The 25,532-nt window shown below is 38.7% G+C and overlaps 2 long non-coding RNA genes across 3 annotated transcripts in view; one reads left to right on the plus strand and one right to left on the minus strand.

Annotated features, from left to right (window-relative positions):
• LOC110016248 (uncharacterized) overlaps positions 1-25,532 on the minus strand; it is a 285,661-nt gene that overhangs the window by 59,153 nt on the left and 200,976 nt on the right. The gene's annotated exons all lie outside the window — the stretch shown is intronic.
• LOC144996774 (uncharacterized) lies at positions 8,726-24,747 on the plus strand. Its single transcript, XR_013659597.1, has 2 exons — positions 8,726-10,222; positions 11,250-24,747. It is a non-coding gene; the product is annotated as an uncharacterized LOC144996774 (long non-coding RNA).

The raw sequence follows: 25,532 nt of genomic DNA on the forward strand, positions 1-25,532 counted from the left end.
AGTCCCATCTGCAGTCACTGCTACCAGCTTTTCTAATTGTACCTTTTTCTGCACAAAAACTCCTTCACCGTGTTATACATTTCAACTCCTCTTGTAGTTGTCTGTTAGGGCAGATGTGTCAGGAGTTCTTCTCTTGTGGAAACCAAAAGCTATGCTGTACTGTTGCCGTCCACAGACTCATCACACTGGACGTTAACCACCTGCACTTTGCAAGATCCCGGTCCAGCTAATTGGCCAAGTTATCAGACATAGCTGACACTCATCTAGACATTGTAGTGGAAATTGAATGAGTTCTATTGTTCTCATCCTTAGGGACAGTGATAGCAATTATCATCATTGCTTGAATTTTTTTCATGCTATATGCAAAAGTCTTTGTCCCTTAAGGCAACAGATTACAGCCCCCCCCCCCCCCCCCCCCAGGCTGCTGTCGTATTAACAATAGCTTGGAGCTCCAGAATGGACAAGAAAAAACGACGAGAATGGCTCGAGCAGGGCGTTGCTCACGGGGCGGTCGCTCGTGCCAGGCGGTCGCACGTGCTCGGGCCCGCTAAATGCTACTTGTAGCTTTAATTACATTATTGTATTTTAAAAGAAATGACAATAGTCAAGTAAGAGAAAACTTTTACTAATCAAATACTATACTTCATCATTAGCATTAGAACAAATCTCATTAAAATTAAATACATAAATTTATTTTTTAATTTTATACACAAACCTTATGCCCCCTACCGCAAAACCTTAATAAGGAAAAGTAGCCACATATTCAAGGTTGATTATAGAACTACTATGAACCGTATGCAGATGTAGGAATATAAAAGAAAAAAAAATCAAATATCATGACAATGTCAAAATGTAAACCTTTGATTTAATTTTTATAGATAATTAGGGCCCGAGCACGGAGTGCAAGGACCCTATTGTAATTCGAATGTTTATTATTATTATTAGGGCCCGAGCACGGAGTGCAAGGACCCTATTGTATCTGTAAGAGTTATTATTATTATTATTAGGGCCCGAGCACGGAGTGCAAGGACCCTATTGTATCTGTTAGGTTTATTATTATTATTATTAGGGCCCGAGCACGGAGTGCAAGGACCCTATTGTATCTGTTAGGTTTATTATTAGGGCCCGAGCACGGAGTGCAAGGACCCTATTGTAATTCGAATGTTTATTATTATTATTATTATTATTATTATTCTACCGGAAGAGTCGCCTTTTTGAGGCCTTTAACATACCCCAAAACTCACCAAATTTGGCACACACATCAGGAGTCGCGAAAAATTTCGTATTTTATAGGAGATTGGCATGGGCGCACAAAAACGGCTCGATAGCGCCACCTACAGTGACTTTTGTCCCGACGCCCCGCATACGCTTTAACGTACAAGCTTGATTTTTACAGGGCATGTTCTTCAGATGGAGACTTACAAAAAAGTCTGAAAGGACCCACCTGTCACTCGCACAGGAAGTTTGATATATTGAGGTCAATATGTCATTTTTGCTTCATTTTGGACATTTGCAGGCCTCGCTCTAGAACGAACTCCTCCTAGAGATTTTGGAGTAATGACTTCAAACTTTGGTTGTGTAAACTAGACACATGTCCGATGTTAAATTGCGAAGCTTTTAAGTTTTTATGGATGTTTGTGACCATGGCGGCGCGTCAAAATTGGAGGTCGTTTCGAAAACACGCCATGAAAAGAAAAATGGCCATTACTCAGCCATGCAAAATCCAATCTGATCCAAAATTGATATGCATGATTGTAGTCTGACTCTGAACACATCTGCAGTGAAAAAATCTGGAAAAAGTGTAGCGCCACCTGCTGGCAAGAGGAAATGACATGTTTTACTTGGAGCATCACTACTCCGAGTAGGATGAGCCGACACACCTGAAAATGACGTCCACCTGTTGAAAAGCCATTGAAGTTTACTCTGACAAAAAACCATAACTTTCAATGCGGGGGTGTGGTCGTGACAGAGCGGCAAAGTTGGGCATCTCGCTATGCACACAAAAGTTGCTCTCACGTGCACATTCCTTGTCCAATCTCACTGAAATTCAATGGATATGATGAAGCTTCTATTCTGAACCCATGGATATGACAATCTTGGACGAGCTCTATAGCGCCACCTAGTTATTGCATGGGGCACATTCTGCCCTGTATTTTCTCTTTGCTTTGTCCGATGTGCATGAAATTAAAACTGGAGATACTCAGAAGGGTCTTCTCTCATCATGTAAAGTTTCATGGGTGTACACCTGACGGTGCCTGCGTAACAGGAAGTGGTCGATTATGTGCACCCAAATAATAGAAATTTATTATAAATCAGCCGTTTGTCTCAGGAAGCTGAGATTTCAGAATTAGATGCCTTTAATAACCTCCAGCTTTGATATGTAACACTATAGGGTCTACGAGAAACTTCATCACTTGATTTTTTTAATGAAATTTTGGACTGAACAAAGATTTTTAGCATAAATTCTGTTTAGGTTATCAGCACCAGGAATTCAACTTTCATAGGCATTTATGTGCTACTGCTTCCTAAAAAAATTCAGAATTATTGAAGTTACCGGTGAACTTTTATTCAACATTTCATCCAAAAAGGTCCGAAAACGTCTTTTTAGGCAAAACTGCAAACACCTATTTTTTTGCATAACTTATCTTTCAAATATCAGCACAAAAAAATTAAAAACGGTAGGGATCTGTGTTTGCTGCCTTCCATATTTTTTTCAGACTTAAAAGTGTAACAGATGATTTATAAAAAATCCTTTTTCATCCAAAAACCTGTGTTAAATCTGTCTAGACTCCAAACAAACATTTTTTTATGGTAACTTATGTTTCAACAATCGACACCAATTTTCACAGACCTATAGCTAAACATGTCCCATAGCTACCTGAATATTTTCATAGATATAAAATGAACTGGTCATTCTAACATCTGGCATTCTAACATCTAACATCTTACATGTCAAAGCCTCTCTCAGCCTGGCTCTGCTGAAGGAGTCGTGTTACAACCCCGCCCCCTCCTGCTGGGACCCCTGCTATGTAAATTAGCAAGCAGTGAACAGAGAGATGAGAAGTAAGAATGGCCATTACTCAGGCATGCATAATCCAAAGACAGCCAGTTAAACACTGAAAGACATATTTTTTCGGTATGTCTTTCATACATCTTTAGTATTAAAAACTCTCCAAGATGAATGTGCCTGACTCCACCTGCAGGTGGATCACAGACTTCCTGACGGACAGACAGCAGTATGTGAGGCTGGGGAAGCTCGTCTCAGATACTCGGACCACAAGCACCGGATCCCCCCAGGGCTGTGTCCTTTCACCCCTGTTACTCTCCCTGTACACAAACAGCTGCACAGCTGGTCACCTGTCTGTCAAACTCCTGAAGTTTGCTGACGACACCACACTCATCGGCCTCATCTCTGACGGAGATGAGTCGGCCTACAGGAGTTAAATAGCCAGGCTGGTGTCATAGTGCAGCGCTAACAACCTGGAGCTTAATGCTCTGAAGACAGTGGAGATGACAGTGGACTTCAGGAAGGCCCCAGCCCCCCTCCCCCCTGTCATCCTCTGTGACTCCCCGGTGACCTCTGTGGAGTCCTTCTGCTTCCTGGGAACCATCATCAGCCAAGACCTCAAGTGGGAGCAGAACATCAGCTCCATCACTAAGAAGGTCCAGCAGAGGATGTACTTCCTGAGGCAGCTGAAGAAGTTTCACCTCCCTGAAAAGATGCTGGTAGACTTTTACACCGCCATCATCGAATCCACCCTCACGTCCTCCATCACAGTCTGGTTCGCTGCGGCCACGGCCAGAGACAAGGCCAAGCTGCAACGCGTCATCCACTCAGCAGAGAAGGTGATCGGCTGCCACCTCCCGTCTCTCCAGGAGCTGCACATCTCCAGGACCTGGAGGCGGGCAGCCAGGATTGTAGCCAACCCCTCTCATCCAGGACATAATCTCTTTCGGCCCCTCCCTTCTGGCAAGAGGCTCCGGTCCATCAGGACCAGGACCTCGCGCCACAAGAACAGCTTCTTCCCCACTGCAGCCAGCCTGCTGAACAGAACCCCAACTCCCCCAGGTGACCCCCCCTCCACCCCCCGCCCACCAAAGGACTGTCGGTGCCACTTACAGGCCCCACCATCCCAGCCCATCTGTGCTCCCACTTTAATTCACCTTACTCTACTGTATATAGTGTGTTGTTGTTGTTAACTTAATTTTTAACTTATTCTTAATTGCACTATACACCAAGTCAAATTCCTCGTTTTGTAAAGTGCGCTCTACTGAACCTGGCAATAAAACTTTTTCTGATTCCTGATTCTGATTCTATTAATCATTGTTTTTTATTCATTCAAAATGCAATTAAATCAATATTTTATCTTTTTTCTTTTCCTTTTTCTTTTTTTTTTATCTCTTATATCCTTTTTTATAATCAATGTTTGAACTTCTTTTCCTTTCTATTGTCATGGTTTCAGTTTGTTGTCTTTTTTTTCGCTTTAGTTCTTGTTCTGTCTTGTTTGGTTCTGTTTCCTGTTTTATTTTGAAAGGTTTCCTGTCTTGTCATGTTTCTTGAGTTTTACTTCCTTTGGTCCCCATCTGCCCTAATCGTGTTCACCTGTGTCTTGTCTGCCCTGTCTGTATATAAGTCTTGTCTCTGCCTTCCTCCTGTGCTGGTCCATTAACTTCTGCTCATGTTGATCACGTCTTCTTGTCTGGCATCCATGTCCCTTGCCATGCCACAGTAAGTTTTTGTTTTTAGTTTTGTCATCCTGCTCTGCAGCGCTTTTTGTTAGTTAAATAAACCCACTTGCCCTGAACCCGTTTGCCTCCCGTCTCTGCGCCTGGGTCCTACCTGCTCTCGAGCCTCCCCCCCACACGACATCTATACATCCAATGAAATTAAACTACAAATCAACAAACACAACTGATAACAAATGTCTCTAAAAAATGATGTGTATATTTGCAGAACCTTAAAAACACCAAACAAATAACAAATGCTTCCCAATTAAAGCACAAAAAATGGAACACAAAATGTAAAACCCAAGTTAGAAATTGCAATTTGAAAAAGATACTTTTTTCAGCAGCTTTTCAAAATCAATCACCAATTCTACACTTCTGTGGATGAAACAAAGAACTCCAGAACAATGAAACCATTTCTCTAAGTCTCTCTCACCTTCAGTTTTAAACAAGGTCTGTGAAAATCCACCATACATTGGTCACATGAACTCAGAGACCTGCTAAAAGTGCACAATTGTAAAAGCTCTTTTATATAGACAACTGTTTGTTTGCTTAGAGCTCTAAATATAAAAAAAAAATGCTTTTCTATCACCTAGACACAGATGGAGAACCATATCAACTGGATTAATAACAGGGTGGCATGTTTAGACAACATGAAGCTGTCCATCACATTTTTGACCTAAACATGTAAACACATCCTTGGCTCTGCGGTTAGGAAATGGTATTTGGGAATCTCTTTATACCAGGAGCCAGCCTGGCCATTGGAACATCGCCACAGTGCCCATCCAGACTGGGACAGCAACGGGGTCCACTTCAGAGCCGTGAGCTGCTGTGTTTAACTCCAGCTGTCCCAGTAAGGTAGACAACTGCAGCAACATCCACTGACCAAGCTGACAAGCCCTGGCAGAAAAGATCCCCACAAGAAAAACACTGGCTCAGGCAGGCTGGTCAAAAAAAAATAGTTTTGCCATTGTCTTGCAGCTCGCAGATCAAGTGGTTTAGTTTTCCAGTAATGTCAGTCAAGAATGCAAGTTCAGATTCACAATGTTCATATTCACCATATTCAACAGACATCTCCTCCAATAGCACCTTAAAAATCCTGTGCTGTTTTGCTTTGCAGCTGAGGTTGTTTACGATTTTCAGAATAAGAGTCATTATATGTCCAGAGCCAATCACTTCTGCACATAAGGCCTGCTGGTGAATGACGCAGCAGTAATGCAGACATTTTGGAAAGTCTGGGTCAGCTTTACAGTGAGTGATGAAACCTGTTTGTCTATTGATCATAGCAGGAGTCCCATCTGCAGTCACTGCTACCAGCTTTTCTAATTGTACCTTTTTCTGCACAAAAACTCCTTCACCGTGTTATACATTTCAACTCCTCTTGTAGTTGTCTGTTAGGGCAGATGTGTCAGGAGTTCTTCTCTTGTGGAAACCAAAAGCTATGCTGTACTGTTGCCGTCCACAGACTCATCACACTGGACGTTAACCACCTGCACTTTGCAAGATCCCGGTCCAGCTAATTGGCCAAGTTATCAGACATAGCTGACACTCATCTAGACATTGTAGTGGAAATTGAATGAGTTCTATTGTTCTCATCCTTAGGGACAGTGATAGCAATTATCATCATTGCTTGAATTTTTTTCATGCTATATGCAAAAGTCTTTGTCCCTTAAGGCAACAGATTACAGCCCCCCCCCCCCCCCCCCCCCCCCCCAGGCTGCTGTCGTATTAACAATAGCTTGGAGCTCCAGAATGGACAAGAAAAAACGACGAGAATGGCTCGAGCAGGGCGTTGCTCACGGGGCGGTCGCTCGTGCCAGGCGGTCGCACGTGCTCGGGCCCGCTAAATGCTACTTGTAGCTTTAATTATTATTATTATTATTATTATTATTATTCTTCCGACTTTTCCGTCGCCTTTTTGAGGCCTTTAACATACCCCAAAACTCACCAAATTTTGTATACACATCAGGAGTCGCGAAAAATTTCATATTTTATAGGAGAACGGCATAGGTAAACAAAAATGGCTCGATAGCGCCACCTGCAAAATTTGTTTTCGCGAGCACCTCCATATGCTTTATAGTACAAACCTGATTTTAACAGGGCATGTTCATCGGATAGAAACCTACAAAAAAGTCTCTTGGGACCAAGCTGTCAGTCGCACAGGAAGTCTGATATTTTGATGACAATATGTCATTTTTGCTGTATTTTGGTCATTTGCAGGCCTCGCTCTAGAACGAACTCCTCCTAGAGATTTGAGAGTAATGACTCCAAACTTTGGTTTTGTAAACTAGACACATGTCCGATGTTAAATTGCAAAGCTTTTAAGTTTTTATGGATGTTTGTGACCATGGCGGCGCGTCAAAATTGGAGGTCGTTTCGAAAACACGCCATGAAAAGAAAAATGGCCATTACTCAGCCATGCATAATCCAATCTGATCCAAAATTGATGTGCATGATTGTAGTCTGACTCTGAACACATCTGCAGTGAAAAAATCTGGAAAAAGTGTAGCGCCACCTGCTGGCAAGAGGAAATGACATGTTTTACTTGGAGCATCACTGCTCCGAGTAGGATGAGCCGACACACCTGAAAATGACGTCCACCTGTTGAAAAGCCATTGAAGTTTACTCTGACAAAAAACCATAACTTTCAATGCGGGGGTGTGGTCGTGACAGAGCGGCAAAGTTGGGCATCTCGCTATGCACACAAAAGTTGCTCTCACGTGCACATTCCTTGTCCAATCTCACTGAAATTCAATGGATATGATGAAGCTTCTATTCTGAACCCATGGATATGACAATCTTGGACGAGCTCTATAGCGCCACCTAGTTATTGCATTGGGCACATTCTGCCCTGTATTTTCTCTTTGCTTTGTCCGATGTGCATGAAATTAAAACTGGAGATACTCAGAAGGGTCCTCTCTCATCATGTAAAGTTTCATGGGTGTACACCTGACGGTGCCTGCGTAACAGGAAGTGGTCGATTATGTGCACCCAAATAATAGAAATTTATTATAAATCAGCCGTTTGTCTCAGGAAGCTGAGATTTCAGAATTAGATGCCTTTAATAACCTCCAGCTTTGATATGTAACACTATAGGGTCTACGAGAAACTTCATCACTTGATTTTTTTAATGAAATTTTGGACTGAACAAAGATTTTTAGCATAAATTCTGTTTAGGTTATCAGCACCAAGAATTCAACTTTCATAGGCATTTATGTGCTACTGCTTCCTAAAAAAATTCAGAATGATTGAAGTTACAGGTGACATCTTAGAGAGCATTACATCCAAAAAGGTCCGAAAACGTCTTTTTAGGCAAAACTGCAAACACCTATTTTTTTGCATAACTTATCTTTCAAATATCAGCACAAAAAAATTAAAAACGGTAGGGATCTGTGTTTGCTGCCTTCCATATTTTTTTCAGACTTAAAAGTGTAACAGATGATTTATAAAAAATCCTTTTCATCCAAAAACCTGTGTTAAATCTGTCTAGACTCCAAACAAACATTTTTTTTATGGTAACTTATGTTTCAACAATCGACACCAATTTTCACAGACCTAAAGCTGAACATGTCCCATAGCTCCCTGAATATTTTCATAGATATAAAATGAACTGGTCATTCTAACATCTGGCATTCTAACATCTAACATCTTACATGTCAAAGCCTCTCTCAGCCTGGCTCTGCTGAAGGAGTCGTGTTACAACCCCGCCCCCTCCTGCTGGGACCCCTGCTATGTAAATTAGCAAGCAGTGAACAGAGAGATGAGTAGTAAGAATGGCCATTACTCAGGCATGCATAATCCAAAGACAGCCAGTTAAACACTGAAAGACATATTTTTTCGGTATGTCTTTCATACATCTTTGGTATTAAAAACTCTCCAAGATGAATGTGCCTGACTCCACCTGCAGGTGGATCACAGACTTCCTGACGGACAGACAGCAGTATGTGAGGCTGGGGAAGCTCGTCTCAGATACTCGGACCACAAGCACCCGATCCCCCCAGGGCTGTGTCCTTTCACCCCTGTTACTCTCCCTGTACACAAACAGCTGCACAGCTGGTCACCTTTCTGTCAAACTCCTGAAGTTTCCTGGCAGAAAAGATCCCCTCAAGAAACACTGCAGGCTGTTCCATAAATAAAATATAGTTTTGCCATTGCCTTGCAGCTCGAAGTTCAAGTGATTTAGTTTTTCAGTAATTTCAGTCAAAAATGCAAGTTCAGATTCACCAAATTCAAATTCACCATATTCAGCAGACATCTCCTCCAATAGCACCTTGAAAATCCTGTGCTGTTTTGCTTTGCCGCTGAGGTGTTGATTTTCACAATAGGAGTCATCATGTGTCCAGAGCCAATCACTTGTGCACATAAGGCCTGCTGGTGAATGAAGCAGCAGTAATGCAGACATTTTGGAAAGTCTGGGTCAGCTTTACAGTGAGTGATGAAACCTGTTTGTCTATTGATCATAGCAGGAGCCCCGTCTGCAGTCACTGCTACCAGCTTTACTAATGGTACTTTTTCTGCACAAAAACTCCTTCACCGTGTTATACATTTCAACTCCTCTTTTAATTGTCTGTAAGGGCAGTTGTGTTTTGAAAAATTTTTTAGACTTCTTTATATTTATAGATATGAAGATTTCTCAACTTAAATAAAGCAGCCGATTGAACTTCTAAGAAAAGTCCACCAGAGAGAGTCAAAGGGATTACAATTCGGCCTCTAGGTAGCAGGTGACCGTTAAGTATTTATGCTGTAAAAGATTTTGTTGTTCTTTGACAAAGTTCACATGCAGCAGGCTTCCCCCACCAGCAAAGCATCATGGGAAGTATGACGTCACAACCCCTGAATAGCAAACGTTTCTTGTGAGATGTATCTAACAGAATCACCCACAAAACATTTTTTTGAACACAGACATAACACAAAGAAGACAACACACCACCACTTTGGGATTGGAATGTAATTTTATTAGATTTTAACCCTTGGGATCAAACTAAAAACGGAGCTGTCTGATTGGTCCATGGGAGAACTCATGCCAATGGGGCACAAACCCAACAGCTACAATGTTCCCTAACGGACTAATGATCAATAAAATAATTACTATAAAATGTTCTACACATACATACGGAACTAAACGAAGTAGAACTTCTATTATTTCATGAAAGCAATGACATGTAATCAATCTACTTCATCAAATACGAACGATAAAATGCATGATGGGAAAAACCACAAGTCAAGCAGCTGGTCAAGCCATTGAAGGCAGGGCATTTTCGTCTGAGTACTCCCTCTGCTCGACCCCTGCTGGACGACTGGAGAATCACACCCCACAGAGAATTTCGCTGAAGCTTGCCGAATTTGAGCAAATCAGTTCTTTTCAGAACTTTCTCATTTCCTCTGCACTTCGATCTTCGACGCTCCTGACCAGCAAGGAAGACTACAGGACCCCCAGTGAGAAGAACTCGACCTTGCCAGACGCACTGCGCCGAGGACGCCTTCAATTTGACTCGAGGTTTGTCACGACCATTATGAATTTTCCCGCGACTTGTAAACGAACCATTACTTTAATCGACCATCGACACTTTTTTACATCGCCACAACGACTACTCACCTTCTGATTATCAATTTTATTGAATAAAAAACCGTAAAAGTTGCTTAAAATTGATTAGACGAACGCAAATAATTTGACCTTTTACTTCGTTGAACCGGAAGTGATGGCGGGCATTTTGTTTCGAACGTAATTTTAAAAAGACTTTTCAAAGCAAACCAACCGACGAATTTTCTTTTTAAACGGACACAAATGTACAAAATGACATGTAGAATCGATACTGGTCGACAAACAACAAGTTTCTATCAGTTTCAGAGATCGTTTTTTTTTTGTAGTCTATCCACCATCTTTGTAGTTCTCAATTAAATATTCGAATGTAGTTTTTACGGTTTTTAAACCACATTAACCAGTGAAACTCCTTTCTAATTGATCAAATACATAGCAGTTCACATATAATACATTTTGAACGCGTGCCGACCCGTGAGTATTTCCACTGAAGATCAGTTCCAACCTATTTTGTACTTTTTAGGTTTTAAGTTAAATTTTCAGTGTTTAATAATTTCATAGGACACATGTTAAATTTATTTGTGTATAAATGTTTTCATATAATCTATAAGTGTGGCAGCCAGTATGAATATATTTGCAGGAACACACACAGATTTTAAAATGGCTGCTTGGCCTCCTGTTCGCTTTAGGATTGATAACGTTATTATTAGTTTATAAATGTTTTTATGGTCTTGGGCCTTCATATTTGTCTGATATGATTTTAATGTATGATCCCCTGTGGACCCTGAGGTCCTCTGATACAGGCCTTTTGGTTATCCCAAAAGTTAAAACACACGGCAAGGCCTCATTCAGTTTTAATGGACCTCCTCTATGGATTAGCCTCCCAGAGAGCATCTACCATTTCATGTCTATTAAAGTTTGTTTATGTATTTATTTTTGTTTGAATTAAATGTTTTTCCTTTTACATTTTTATTTGTAACTCCAGAGTTTTCCTCTGAGGGATCTTCCACACCAGTGACTAAACCTTTGTCTGGACAACAGAGAGAGGAGCTGTTTGCTGTTTTTTCCAGAGAACGTTGTGTTTTGTAAGCCATTAAAGAGTTTGGTAAAGGTAAGTTAAATTTGCAGTGTTTAATAATCTATTATAGCAGTGATCCCCAACCTTGTTTCAATAAACTTGATTGCACATTTTTTAAGTTAACGGACAGGTCTTTGAGATGTTGGTGGAGGATTACTGTAGCAACGCCACGCAGAAGGAGGAACAGATGTGTGACATCACACATCCCAGCTTTAATTTAGACACCCATGGATAGAACATTGCATGGCTCTCATCATCCTCCCCCCTTCTGCCACTCATGGTGCAAAAAAGAAAAATGTAGCTATTTTTTTCTGGAAGTAGAAGGCTCCTCTTCTGTCTCCTGGCTGGGCCTTTTCACCTATGCAAAAAAAACTTTCCAAAGACGTTTGTTTTTTACTCATTTTGCTAGCTCCTGGGTTTTATTTTAGCGATAACTTATCACGTGACTGAGAGGAGCACCTTGGTCTGTGTTACTATGGAAGCGATTCTGTAGCATTAATAAAAAGCAAAGTCAAAACCAGAAATGCCTTTTAATTTTCAAGATGAAGCTGCATTTTTTGACTCAAAAATAAAATGAAAAAGCCATCCACCAAAATGCTTTTTCATTTCCTTCTTCAACACTGATTATTCTGTCACTTAATTAAAATTAAAATGAAAATGGTATTTGACATTTCATTTTCAAGACGTTCCATGGTAAATGTGTAGCATAATTCATTTAGAAATGTCTAATTTGACATTTAAAATGGATTAATAGAAATGCTTTTTATTTTCAAAGTGAAGCTGCATTTTTTGACTCAAAATTAAAAAGAAAAAGCAATACTTCAAAATGCTTTATCATTTTATACTGCAACACAGCTTTTTTGTCACTTAATTAAAATGATAAAGAAAATGGTATTTGACATTTCATTTAAAAAAAGGTGCATGGTAAATGTGTAGCATAATTCATTTAGAAATGTCTAATTTGACAATAAAAATGGTTTAACAGAAATGCTTTTTAATTTTCAAAATGTAGCTGCATCAAATAGCTCAAAATTCAAATATAATTCAAATATAATAGCAATATTTCAAAATGCTTTTTCATTTTATACTTCAAACCGCTTATTCTGTGTCATAATTAAAATGAAAATGCAAAGAGGGGATTGCATTTGCATTTTAACATCCACCCTGCAAAACTTGGAGCAATATTCATTTCTTAAAAGCATTAGCAGAGGGGAGGCGGGGCGATGACGTCACTGCTTTCTCCGTGTGTCCGCCTGCTGAAAGACACACGCACCAGGAGCAGACTGTTAGTGGCAGAGAAGAGGGTTTTGTGATGGTTGTGAACTTCTGATGAGTTTGCACAGCTTCTCAGGACTAACTAGCAGCATGTCCGTCTTCTGCGGTCCTCCTCCTGACGCACGCAGACAAGCTTTTTATCTTCGGACCGCCAGCTGCCTTTTCATAGCGGAGCGCGAAGCTCCGATCGCTGAAGGCGGAAATGCTGCTACGATGATCCGAGAAACCATCATATGAATTTGTGTTTCCAGTGGTGTCCAGAACAAAATAAAAACTGATGTAATTCTCACATATTTACAAATTTATTTGCAGCTAAATTTGCTGTTTGACAGCTGGAGCTCCATCAACAGACAGATTTCTCCATGCTAAACGGTTGCTGGTTGGACCAAAAACACTCACTCAGCGTGAAGCTGCAGGAGACTATCTTCATAATGTGCTTTTATTACTGTTATGATTATTATTAAAGGCCTGCTCTGCTTGATCATATGTTTGTAAATCCGTGCGGTCAGACGACGCTGAAGAAGTTGGGTTGGGATTCACAGCTTCTGATTCAAGAGGGAGCTAAAGGAACATTCTGCTGCATTTCTCGCATTAAGATCCAGGAATCCAGGTTTGAGCAGGCCAGGTCCAGCGGTTTGTGAACAGGACCCAGTTTTAGGTGATCTTAATGCGAACACAGACACACCAGGTCTCTCAGCGACAGCGGCCGTACACACGGAGAAAGCAGTGACGTCATCGCCCCACCCCCCCTCTGCTAATGTGTTTAAGAAATGAATATTGCTCCAAGTTTTGCAGGGTGGATGTTAAAATGCAATCCCCTCTTTGCATTTTCGTTTTAATTATGACACAGAATAGGCGGATTGAAGTATAAAATGAAAAAGCATTTTGAAATATTGCTTTTATATTTGAATTTTGAGCTACATTTTCAAAATTAAAAAGCATTTCTGTTAATCCATTTTAATTGTCAAATTAGACATTTCTAAATGAATTTTGCTAGACATTTACCGTGGACCTTTTTTAAAATGAAATGTCAAACACCATTTTCTTTATCATTTTGATTAAGTGACAGAATAAGCTGTGTTGAGGAAGGAAATAAAGCATTTTGAAGTATTGCTTTTTCTTTTTAATTTTGAGTCAAAAAATGCAGCTTCATTTTGAAAATCAGAAAAGCATTTCTATTAATCCATTTTAAAGGTCAAATTAAACATTTCTAAATGAATTATGCTACACATTTACCAGAGAACGACTTGAAAATGAAATGTCAAATACCATTTTCATTTTAATTAAGTGACAGAATAAGCTTTGAGGAAGGAAAAGAAAGCATTTTGGGGGATTGTTTTTTCATTTTATTTTTGAGTCAACAAAATGCAGCTTCTTTTTGAAAATGAAAAAGCATTTCTGGTTTTAACTTTGCTTTTTATTAATGCTACTGAATCGCTTCCATACATTACTGGTGACATAGACGGGTGTGACAGTCACACAGAGAATCGGGCATCTTTTCAAAATAAAACATCTTTCAGATTCAGATATAAATAAACCGGAAGTAAAGTAAGTTATTTATTATTTGCGGCCCGGGGGTTGGGGACCACTGTATTATAGGACACATGTTACATTTATTTGTGTATAACTATTTTCCAATAGTCTGAATATTTAATTTTATGTTTTTGATTATTTGTCTGTGTGGTATAAATGTATTGCTTTATGTATACATAATAGAAATGAGAATTTTATTTTAATGGTGGTTTCATTTTTTTATTTTTTTTTTAGATGCCACGAAAGAAGGGATTTAATATGCGTCGCACCAAAGTGTGTAAGGTTCAGGAAAAAGGTAAAACTTCTGGTTGTGTTTGTCTGGAGCAAATACAGAGGCCTTTGATTTCTGGAATGAAAGTAAGATTGACAAATTCAAGTGATAGTACAACATCGCTTACATGTTGTGTTGTGGCTGCAATCAACCATGTTGTTGCTCCAGTGTGTACATGGAGGGACGCTGATGTTGATAATATTAGAAATGAAGGTGTGCAGTTGGTTTGTTCATTTAATGGAAGTGATGGATGTGTGAACAATTCCGAAAAGTTATTCAAGGTTTCTGAAAAGCTCAGTGTGTTTGGAAGAATTTGGGATGTTGCTATCAATGAGCCTGTGTATTCTGGTGATTCAAAGAGTGAAGATTTTTCACTGTTGTATGAAATGATGCAGGAGCGACTGATGGAGGAAGATCTGTGTTTGTTGGATTTGCAGGGTTTCGTTTGTGCTGTCATTCATCACAAAGAGTATTTTGTTGTGGTTGATTGTGGTGCACGAGATTCATCTGGAATGTTTTCTAATATTGGAACATCTGTGGCTGTCTTCAACAGTTGCTTTAATGACTTGATGTTGCACATTTGGAACTTGAAAAAGTCTTTGAATGCAGAATGGTTTGGCATTAGTTCAATGTTTGTGAAAGAAGCTTCTTGGGACGGGTGTAATAATACATTTGGTTTGGGAGCAGAGGATGCACGTGTGAATCAGTCAGTTTTGGGCAAAAGACAGACTGGTTTTATAAAAGAACATGTTCAGGAGTTAAATGACAAAATTGTGGTTGGCGATAAATGTAAAGTGTTAATGGAATGCAAAAATACATTGAAAATTGGAAAAAAGGGCAGTAATTTAAAAAAAAAATCATCTTCAGTGATTTTAAATGAAAACAATTGTAACAGATTTGACACAGAACGTTGTGTAAGGGGATCTTTTCATCAAGGAGATCGGCAGCTTCAAAACAGAGGTGTGCAGTGCATGGCAATAGCCCTGGTGAGTATGGCTAAACACACGCATCGTAGTGTTTTTGAGTGGGAGGCAACAGACTTGGACCATGTTGTGTTTCTTGGTGATCAGCTTTACTCCTCGGTGTGTGAAAACAAAATCATCCCTGGAAATTTGAAGTTTTTGTCAGTACCTGATTTGCCCATGGATTCTGAAATTGATGGTAAATTATTTAAGTTTGAGTATGGTGAATACGTTTCTGGGATTGTTAATGTGAGTAATGGTAAATTTGTTGACAGTGGTGAAGTGATAACTCTTAAAAAGGGACTGGAGCACATGCTTGTCAAGTATAAAACATGTTTTTTGACCATAGGCAGTAGTACTTGTGCTGTTATTTCAGAAAACGGCCATTATGCTGTGGTGGATTCACATGCACGCAGTGGTACTGGAATGGCAGATGTAAATGGAAGAAGTATTATCATGTACCTTCCTAGTCTTAATGATTTATACAATTATATTTGTTGCCTGAGTATTTCACTTGCAGGGAAAGAAATGGCTTTTGAAATTGCATCCGTTGCTGTTACTGACAATGATCATAGTGAGAAAAATAAACAAAGTGTGCTTGAGAAGGATTGTAAAACTGGATTAAATACTGGGTCACAGTTTGGTTTCGGGTGCAGTTTAGATGTTCAAACTGGTCCCTTACCGTTGCATGAAAGTAACAGAAAGCGTAAGCTTTCTACTGTGCAACGTGAATCAAAGAAGACAAAATGGTATGATGCTAATGAAGCTAGTTTGGATGTTGAGTTTCTTGATGTTTCATCAAAGAAACTTGAGTTTTACCCTGTTGATTTTGATGTTACACAAGCATTGTGTAAACAACTGAATGTGCATTGTGAAAACACTGCTTGTTCTAACCCTCTAGAGGTTGATATGTTGGGAATTCCATGTCAAACTGATCATATAGTAGCCGATGGCAATTGTTTTTTTAGGGCTGTGTCCAAAGTTATTAGTGGTACAGAGAAAAATCACATAAAGTTAAGACGTGCAGTTGTCACACATTTACAAAAGAATGTTGGAAATTATAGTTCTCTTTTGAGATCTGAAAATATGTCTGTGGATGAATATCTCAATGTTTCTAGAATGAGATTTTCTGGTAGTTGGGCTACAGAGGTTGAAATTCAAGCTACAGCTGACTACTTGGGTGTGAGTGTGTATACATTTCACAATGAACGTTGGTTGAAATATGCCTGTCAACGTAAGGCCATATCTAAACAAGGCATATATTTGCAAAATATAAATGAGTGTCATTATGAAGTTGTAACTTGCGTTGAAATGTTTCAGCAGCAGCGTTGTTTTGGGTTGTGTAAATCTATGGAAAAAAATAATTTGGGTCATAATATGAGGCAACGCAAAAGAGACTCAGAAATGCTGTCAGAAGGAGATTGCAAGAGTGTTAAACATGGCAGGTCTGAAGTTGGTGATTGTAATGAAGTTTTGTTTAGTGCATTGGTTAACAATGATCACCAAAACAGTGAAATTTATCAAAGTAACAATTTAGTTGAAAATGCTTTCAGTTTTTATCCATTGTCGTTTGAGAGTGCAGTTTTGTTGTCAAAACATATTGATTTAGATTTTGTGAAGCAGTATGAAGACATTCCAACTAATAATGTAACGCTTGGTTCTATTTGTAAGACAGAGGTCACATTAAATGATGGCAATAGTTTTTTTCGTGCTATTTCTCGAGTCATTAGTGGATCTGAAAATTGTCATAGAAGAGTTCGACTGGCTGTTGTTAAGTTTATGCTAAAGAACAGTGACATTCATATGAAGTTGCTGGAGAAAGGATATGCCACAGTGTCTGAGTACATTCAAAAGTCACGTATGAAATATGTTGGCAGTTTTGTATGTGAGATTGACATTCAAGCTACTTCAAATGTTTTGGGAGTAGAAATTTTTGTACACAATGGTAGCATATGGAGAAAGTATAACCCTGTAAATAAAATACTTGGAAATCAAGCAATTTATTTGCGAGAATGTGGTGAGAAATATTACGAGGTTGTTGTTTGTGTTCATTGTAGTGGTAAAATTGGGTGTGCCAATTGGTGTAAAAGCAATAGTATTTGTTCTGAGAAACCACTGTTAAGATGTCGTTCTTTTCAACCACATAATGTTAGTTGTGATTCAGTTGGTGAATCTTCCTTTTCAAAGTATCTAAAAAAAAGGAGATCTTTTTACCACAAAATGCAATATCAAACAAGTGAACTGCATAAACAGAAGAAAAAAGATATGAGTAAAAGGAAATATGCATCTGATTCTTTGCGTAGATCCAGAGCATTAGAATTGAGTAAAAATAAATATAGGGAAAATGCTATGCATAAAATGTGGGTTAAAGAACGTAGTTCTGCAAAATACAGAACTGATGATTTACACAGACATCGTGTTAAAAATGGGAGTAAAAGCAAGTATAAATTTGATTTGTTACACAAACATAATGTTAAGGAAATGAGTAAAAGAAAATATCAGATTAATGTTACTCATAGAGAAAATGTTAAAGCACTGAGTTCTAGAAAATATCAGAGTAATGTTACTCATAGAGAAAATGTTAAAGCACTGAGTTCTAGAAAATATCAGAGTAATGTTACTCATAGAGAAAATGTTAAAGCACTGAGTTCTAGAAAATATCAGAGTAATGTTACTCATAGAGAAAATGTTAAAGCACTGAGTTCTAGAAAATATCAGAGTAATGTTACTCATAGAGAAAATGTTAAAGCACTGAGTTCTAGAAAATATCAGAGTAATGTTACTCATAGAGAAAATGTTAAAGCACTGAGTTCTAGAAAATATCGTCAAGATCCTCACTTTAGGAAAAGTGTGTTGGATGGGATGAAATTGAAGCGACAATTGAATAAAAAACAGTTGGAAGAGTTTGATGTTGTTATGAAACAATTTTTGGATAAAGTTAAAGATGGACCTGGGTTTGTTTGTTGTGTATGTCATAGGTTGTTATTTGAACATCAAGTATTACATTGTAAAAAAGAGTTGTACAGTAATGCAGGACTTGGACTTATCGCTGATCAATGTATCACTTCTGGTTATTTGCATATCTGCAATGCAAACTGCTCAAAAAATTGTGAATGGATGAAAACATCAAGAAGCAAATTGTGGATTTGTTACACGTGTCATGCTAAAATCAAGAAAGGTAAAGTACCAGCTGAAAGTGTTAAAAATAACTTAGAACTTGAACCTATACCAGCGGAATTGGCATGTTTAAATCAATTAGAACAACATCTAATAGCGTTACATATTCCATTTATGAAACTGTTAGCATTGCCCAAAGGTGGACAGAATGGCGTGCATGGACCTATTACTTGTGTTCCTGCAAATACTGAACAAACAACTTATTTGTTACCACGCATGTCTATTGAGGGTTCTCTTGTGCCTGTGAAATTAAAACGGAAGCTTACTTATAAAGGACATTATGAATATCAGTATGTTGATACGGAACGTGTTAAGCAGGCTTTACAGTTTTTACAAACCCATAATTATTATTATAACAACGTGAAATTTAATAATGATTGGATTAATGGTTTTTGTAAAGAAACATCTGATGTGGTAGAAAAAGATGTTGAATGCACTGCAAATGTTGACGATTCAAATGTTTTAGGAGATGAACTTCTGCATGATAGACAGCAGCATTGCATGTTCCAGGACACTTGTCTAATGCCAGTAGACATTGGTCAAGAGGCTTTGGATCAATATTTTGATCACATTTTGAATGTAGCTCCCGCTGAAGGCAATAGTCCGGTGAAGTTGTTGTCCGATATTACAAATGAGGCTAAGTGTTTTCCTGTGTTGTTTCCTAAGGGTGGACCAACATATCATGATGGAAGACAACATCCTTTAACTCTATCACGATATTTTAACAACAGGATTCTTAATGCTGATTGTCGTTTTGCACAAAATGTGGAATATATTTTTTTTGCCCAATATATGACAGAATTAGAAAAGGTCGTTTCAAATGTTTCGATTGCAGTAAGAAAAGGTAAGTATAATTTTAAAAATAAACGAGTAGTTACTGGAGAGTTGTTGAAAAGTGATGATTCTATTAAAAGGATGTTGGAATTTGATGATGGGTACCGATTTTTAAAACCAATTAGAGGTACGCCAGCTTTTTGGCAGGCGGCCCAGAAAGACCTCATGGCTTGTGTGAGGCAGCTTGGAATCCCCACATGGTTCTGTTCATTTTCTTCAGCTGATATGCGTTGGAAGAATTTACTTTCCTGCATTCTGAAGCACGAAGGTAGAACTGAAACTGTGGAGCAGTTGGAATGGGCAGACAGATGTGAGCTTTTGCGTCGTAATCCTGTCACTGCTGCTCGGATGTTTGATTTTCGTTGGCATTGTTTTCTGAAAGAGGTTCTTATGTCGCCTGCATGTCCTATAGGAAAAATTAAGGATTATTTTTATAGGGTGGAGTTTCAGCAACGAGGCTCACCACATCTTCATTGCCTGTTTTGGATAGAGGATGCACCTGTAATTGACAGAAATACAGATGCTGAAGTGATTGCATTTATTGATCGTTATGTGACTTGTGAGTTACCATCAAATATTGACTTACTGGAAATTGTAACATCTGTGCAAAAACACTCTGAAACACATGCGAAAACATGTAAAAAAAAAGGAACTGTGTGTCGTTTTAATTTTCCTAGACCACCTTCTGCGCGTACATTCATATCACGTAGCACAAGTGCTGAAGAGACACAGTCTTGTCAATGTGTGTTATCACAGAAAGAGTCTTGCAACTGTAAAGAAAATGCACAGACACCGCAATTGAAGAAAAAAGAGGCTTCTGCATTGATTGCACACATTAAAGCTGCTCTCTCAACTGATGGGCCAACTTATGACAATGTTGAGGATTTGTTTGAATCTGTTGGGTTAAACCAAAGCACATTTGAAACTGCATATAACTGTTGTGCTCGGAAAACCCATGTTGTGCTGAAACGTCAACTTAAAGAAGTTTGGATTAATCAATATAGCAAGCCACTGTTAAAATGCTGGAATGCTAATATGGATATACAGTTTGTTGTCGACGCATACGCATGTGTTGTGTACATCATTTCTTACATCTCTAAATCAGAGAAGGAAATGGGTTTATTATTGCAGTGTGCACAAAAGGAAGCATGCAGGGATGGAAATGCTTCTGCCAAAGAGAGTCTAAAAACATTAGGCAGTACATATTTGCACAACAGAGATGTATCTGCTCAAGAAAGTGTTTATAGACTGACAAATGCACATTTGAAAGAGTGCTCTCGGAAAGTTGTGTTTCTTCCTGTTGGTGAAAATACTGTTAAAATGAGTTTACCGTTAAAAGTACTTAAAGAAAAAGCATCAAAGCATTCTGTTAGCACAGATGATATGTGGATGACAAGCATTGTGGATAGATATAAGAACAGACCTAAGAGTGATGATTTTCCTTCAATGTGTTTAGCAGTATTTGCTTCCGAATTTCGTGTGTTGTCAAAAAATGAAAGTGCTGCTAAGCGAATAAAGTTGAACAACAACACTGGATATGTTGTAAAAAGAACCCGCACACAACCTGCTGTTGTACGTTACGTTAAGTTCTCTGAAACAAAACAGCCTGAATTGTTTTATCAAAGCAATCTGCAGTTGTTTTTGCCATACTACAGCGATAGCCAGCTGAAACCTCAAGGTTTTGAAACGTATCAAGACTTTTTTCATAAGGGCACGATAAGACTTGGTAATTCAGGTCTGCAGTTGGTAAAGTCCGTGGTAACATTAAACAGAAGTAAATTTGAAATTGATGGTGATAAATTGGTTAATGCTCAGCAAGGGATAGATAATGCTGGTGTAGTTGAAGATGCCTGGTGTGAATTATGCCCTGAGCAAGAATTGGAAAGACTTGAGTGTCAAGAGTTGTTGCAGAACCAAAAAAGTGTCGATGATGAACAGGAATTTGATATTCCTGATTTAAGAGTTTCTGCTCAACATAGCCATTTCTTTCAACTGAATAACACAAAAATGCCTCGTAGTGATGGCTTGGCTTTAATTCGCTCTTTAAATGAAATTCAGATGGATATTTTTTACCAAGTGAGAAAATGGTGTGTGGAAAAGGTTTTGGGAAAAAAGCCAGAACCATTCCACCTGTTCATAACAGGAGGTGCAGGGACTGGTAAAACTCACCTAATTAAAGCAATAAAATATGAATCAAATAGACTATTGTCTCCTCTTTGTCGTCATGTAGATGACATCTGTGTTTTGTTGACGGCTCCCACAGGAATTGCTGCGTTTAATGTACAAGCAAGTACTATACACAACACTTTTTGTATTGGTAAAGATGTCCGCTTACCTTACACACCACTGGGTGAGGAAAAATTAAATTCTTTACGTGCCATTTACAGCAGTTTACAGATTTTGATAATTGATGAAATATCCATGGTAGATCATAATTTATTAGCATATATTCATGGGCGTCTGAGGCAAATAAAGCAAACTGGTAACTCTGCATTGTTTGGAAATGTTTGTATTATTGCAGTTGGGGATTTCTTTCAATTACCTCCAGTGAGAGGAAAACCATTGTATGTAGAAAATGTGGGTATGGATCTTTGGTGTGGTGTGTTTGAAATTGTTTGCCTAGAAACCATTGTACGCCAAAAAGATCAGGAATTTGCCAAATTACTCGGCAGAGTTAGGACACGATGCAAAGGTACTGAAATGTTAAAAAGTGATATCCAACAATTGAAGTCACGTGAAACGGGAGAAGGCAGCTCTGCTTTACATATTTTCCCAACTAATGGTCAAGTAAATCAACATAATTTAACCCATCTACACTCATCCTGTCCAGAGTATGTAACTATTAAAGCTCAAGATTATGTAAATTGTAAGGAAACAGGTAGACAAGTGTTACTAAGTGGTAATCATTCAAATGCTAACAATACTTGTCTAGCAGAAAGACTTCTTTTGGGGAAGAATGCACGTGTCATGCTCTGTAAAAATGTTGATGTGGCAGATGGTCTTGTCAATGGTGCATGTGGAATTGTGACTGATATTGTCTATAGAAACTCTGACTTTCCACAAATTGTTTTTGTGAATTTTGATAATAAAGACATTGGAAGACAACGGAAGAAACAGTATGAAAATCATCCAGGGCTTGTCTCAGGTTCTGTAGCCATTGTTCCAGAAGAGGAACGAGTCACAGGAAGAGGTGGTCTGAGACGTCAGTTTCCTCTAAAACTTGCTTGGGCTTGTACTGTTCATAAAGTTCAGGGTCTTACCATTGATAATGTTGTTGTGTCTTTGAAAAAAACTTTTGCTCCTGGGCAGGCTTATGTTGCATTAAGCCGCGTAACAAGTTTGTCTGGTTTAATTATTCAAGATTTTAAGGAACAGGCCATTTACTGTAACAAAACAGTTTCTGAATATGTGGCAAACATGCCTCAATATCTGATAAATAAAGAAAATCTCACTTCTAGTTCATGTGAATTCAGCATTTTCCTCATGAATGTGCAAAATTTACAGTGGCATGTAAAGGACTTAGCTTTGTGCACAAAACAGTTACATGTTAACTGCATAGCTGTAACTGAAACATGGCTTCCAAATGCACCTTTAACTGATGCATTGAACATCAGTGGGTATAATTTTTATAGTATGCCACGCTCACTGTCTTATAGTGGAGTAGATCCTAGACTGAATGTGATTAAAGGCTTAAAACATGGTGGTGTTGGAATGTACACCGTTGAAAATATCCTGTTTGAACATGTAGAGATACAAAATGTAGATATTGAATGTTTAGTGCACAGATTTATTACATCAAACATAGTCGTGGCAGTTCTGTATCGTCCACCATCATATGCCATTTCATTATTTAGAGAGAACCTTAAGAAATTAGTTGATCTTTTGGAGCCCCTGGGTGATACCATTGCTATAATGGGTGATTTTAATGAAAACTTAGTAAACTCTAAGACAATAACTGATTTCATGGCACATAAAGGTTTCATTCAACTGGTTTCTGAAAACACAACGTTAAAAAATACGATAATCGATCATGTGTACTTAAAAACAACAAACTATAAAGTCGAATGTACAGTTGTACAAACATACTTTAGTGATCATGATGGGGTTCTTTGTCGTTTTACACATGTAAGTGACTGTTGATGATTGTGGCAAAGGAGAAAGGGAGAGATGGCGACATCTTTATCTCTTTTAAGTCACAAATGTCTGACTTAATATAAAACGTCAAATGTTGAACTCAATACATGCTGGTGTCAGTTGTTGTGGCGAAGGAGAAAGGGAGAGATGGCGACATCTTTATCTCTTTTAAGTCACAAACGTCTGACTTAATATAAAACGTCAAATGTTTAACCAAATACATGCTGGTGTCAGTTGTTGTGGCGAAGGAGACGGGGAGAGATGGTGACATCTTTATCTCTGTTAAGTCACAACGTCTGACTTAAATTAAAACGTCAAATGTTTAACCAAATACATGCTGGTGTCAGTTGTTGTGGCGAAGGAGACGGGGAGAGATGGCGACATCTTTATCTCTTTTAAGTCACAAACGTCTGACTTAATATAAAACGTCAAATGTTGAACTCAATACATGCTGGTGTCAGTTGTTGTGGCGAAGGAGAAGGGGAGAGATGGCGACATCTTTATCTCTTTTAAGTCACAAACGTCTGACTTGATATAAAACGTCAAATGTTTAACCAAATACATGCTGGTGTCAGTTGTTGTGGCGAAGGAGACGGGGAGAGATGGTGACATCTTTATCTCTGTTGAGTCACAACGTCTGACTTAAATTAAAACGTCAAATGTTTAACTAAATACATGCTGGTGTCAGTTTTTGTGGCGAAGGAGACGGGGAGAGATGGTGACATCTTTATCTCTGTTAAGTCACAATCCTCTGACTTTATGGAAATATGGTTTCTTTTCCTGCATCATGAATACATATAAGGCATTACAAATTTACATTTTTTTCTGTAGTTAGCAATTGAGTAAAGAATCAAAATCCTTTTTTTGCATATTTCTAAATTTCAAACCATCTGATTTACAAACATATTACAAGTACTCAAAAAGTACTTCAGAAAGTAATTGAAATTTATGTATCTATTGCATTCCTATGGCCTAGTTATTCATGATGCAGGTTTTGCTTTCCTTGCCATGTGACTTCAAAAAAGCAAAAGACATTGGTAATGGTACTCCCAGTTACTGGGATGGGGTTCGATTCCCTACAATGTCCGTGTTCTGAGGTCACATAAACATTTTTTTAATGTCAGTGAATATATGTCTTCATGAATTAACTTTTTTAATCAGAGAAATTTCTATAAATCTCGCCATAGGAGAATCCCCACCGCACCCACCCAGACTAGAACATCAACGGGGTCCACTTCACAGCCGTGAGGCTGCAAAGTTAAACTCCAGCTTCCCCAGAAAGGGCAACAACCACAGACCAAGCCGACAAGCCCTGGCAGAAAAAATCCGCACAAGAAACACTGCAGTCTGTTCCAAAAAAATATATAGTTTTGCCATTGCCTTGCAGATCACAGTAAAAGTGATTTAGTTTTCCAGTAATGTCAGTCAAAACTGCAAGTTCAAATTTACCATATTCTTATTCATACTCACCATATTCAGCAGACATCTCTAATAGCACCTTGAAAATCCTGTGCTGTTTTGCTTTGCAGCTGAGGTTTTTTATGATTTTCACAATAGGAGTCATTATGTGTCCAGAGCCAATCACTTCTGCACATAAGGCCTGCTGGTGAATGAAGCAGCAGTAATGCAGACATTTTGGAAAGTCTGGGTCAGCTTTACAGTGAGTGATGAAACCTGTTTGTCTATTGATCATAGCAGGAGCCCCGTCTGCAGGTATGGCTACCAACTTTTCTAATGGTACCTTTTTCTGCACAAAAACTCCTTCACCGTGTTATACATTAAAACTCCTCTTGTAGTTGTCTGTTAGGGCAGTTGTGTCAATCATGTTAAATGTAGCTTGCAGCTCCAGAAACCAGAAGGAAGACTGAAGCCAAACGGTTCGAGCAGGGCGTTGTTCTTGGGGCGGTCGCCCATGCCAGGCGGTCGCACGTGCTCGGGCCCGCTAAATGCTACTTGTAGCTTTAATTATTATTATTATTATTCTTCCGACTTTTCCGTCGCCTT

Source organism: Oryzias latipes, chromosome 13, assembly GCF_053564925.1.
Source record: "Oryzias latipes strain Hd-rR chromosome 13, Olatipes_Hd-rR_3.1".
In the NCBI taxonomy this organism is placed as follows: Eukaryota; Metazoa; Chordata; class Actinopteri; order Beloniformes; family Adrianichthyidae; genus Oryzias; species Oryzias latipes.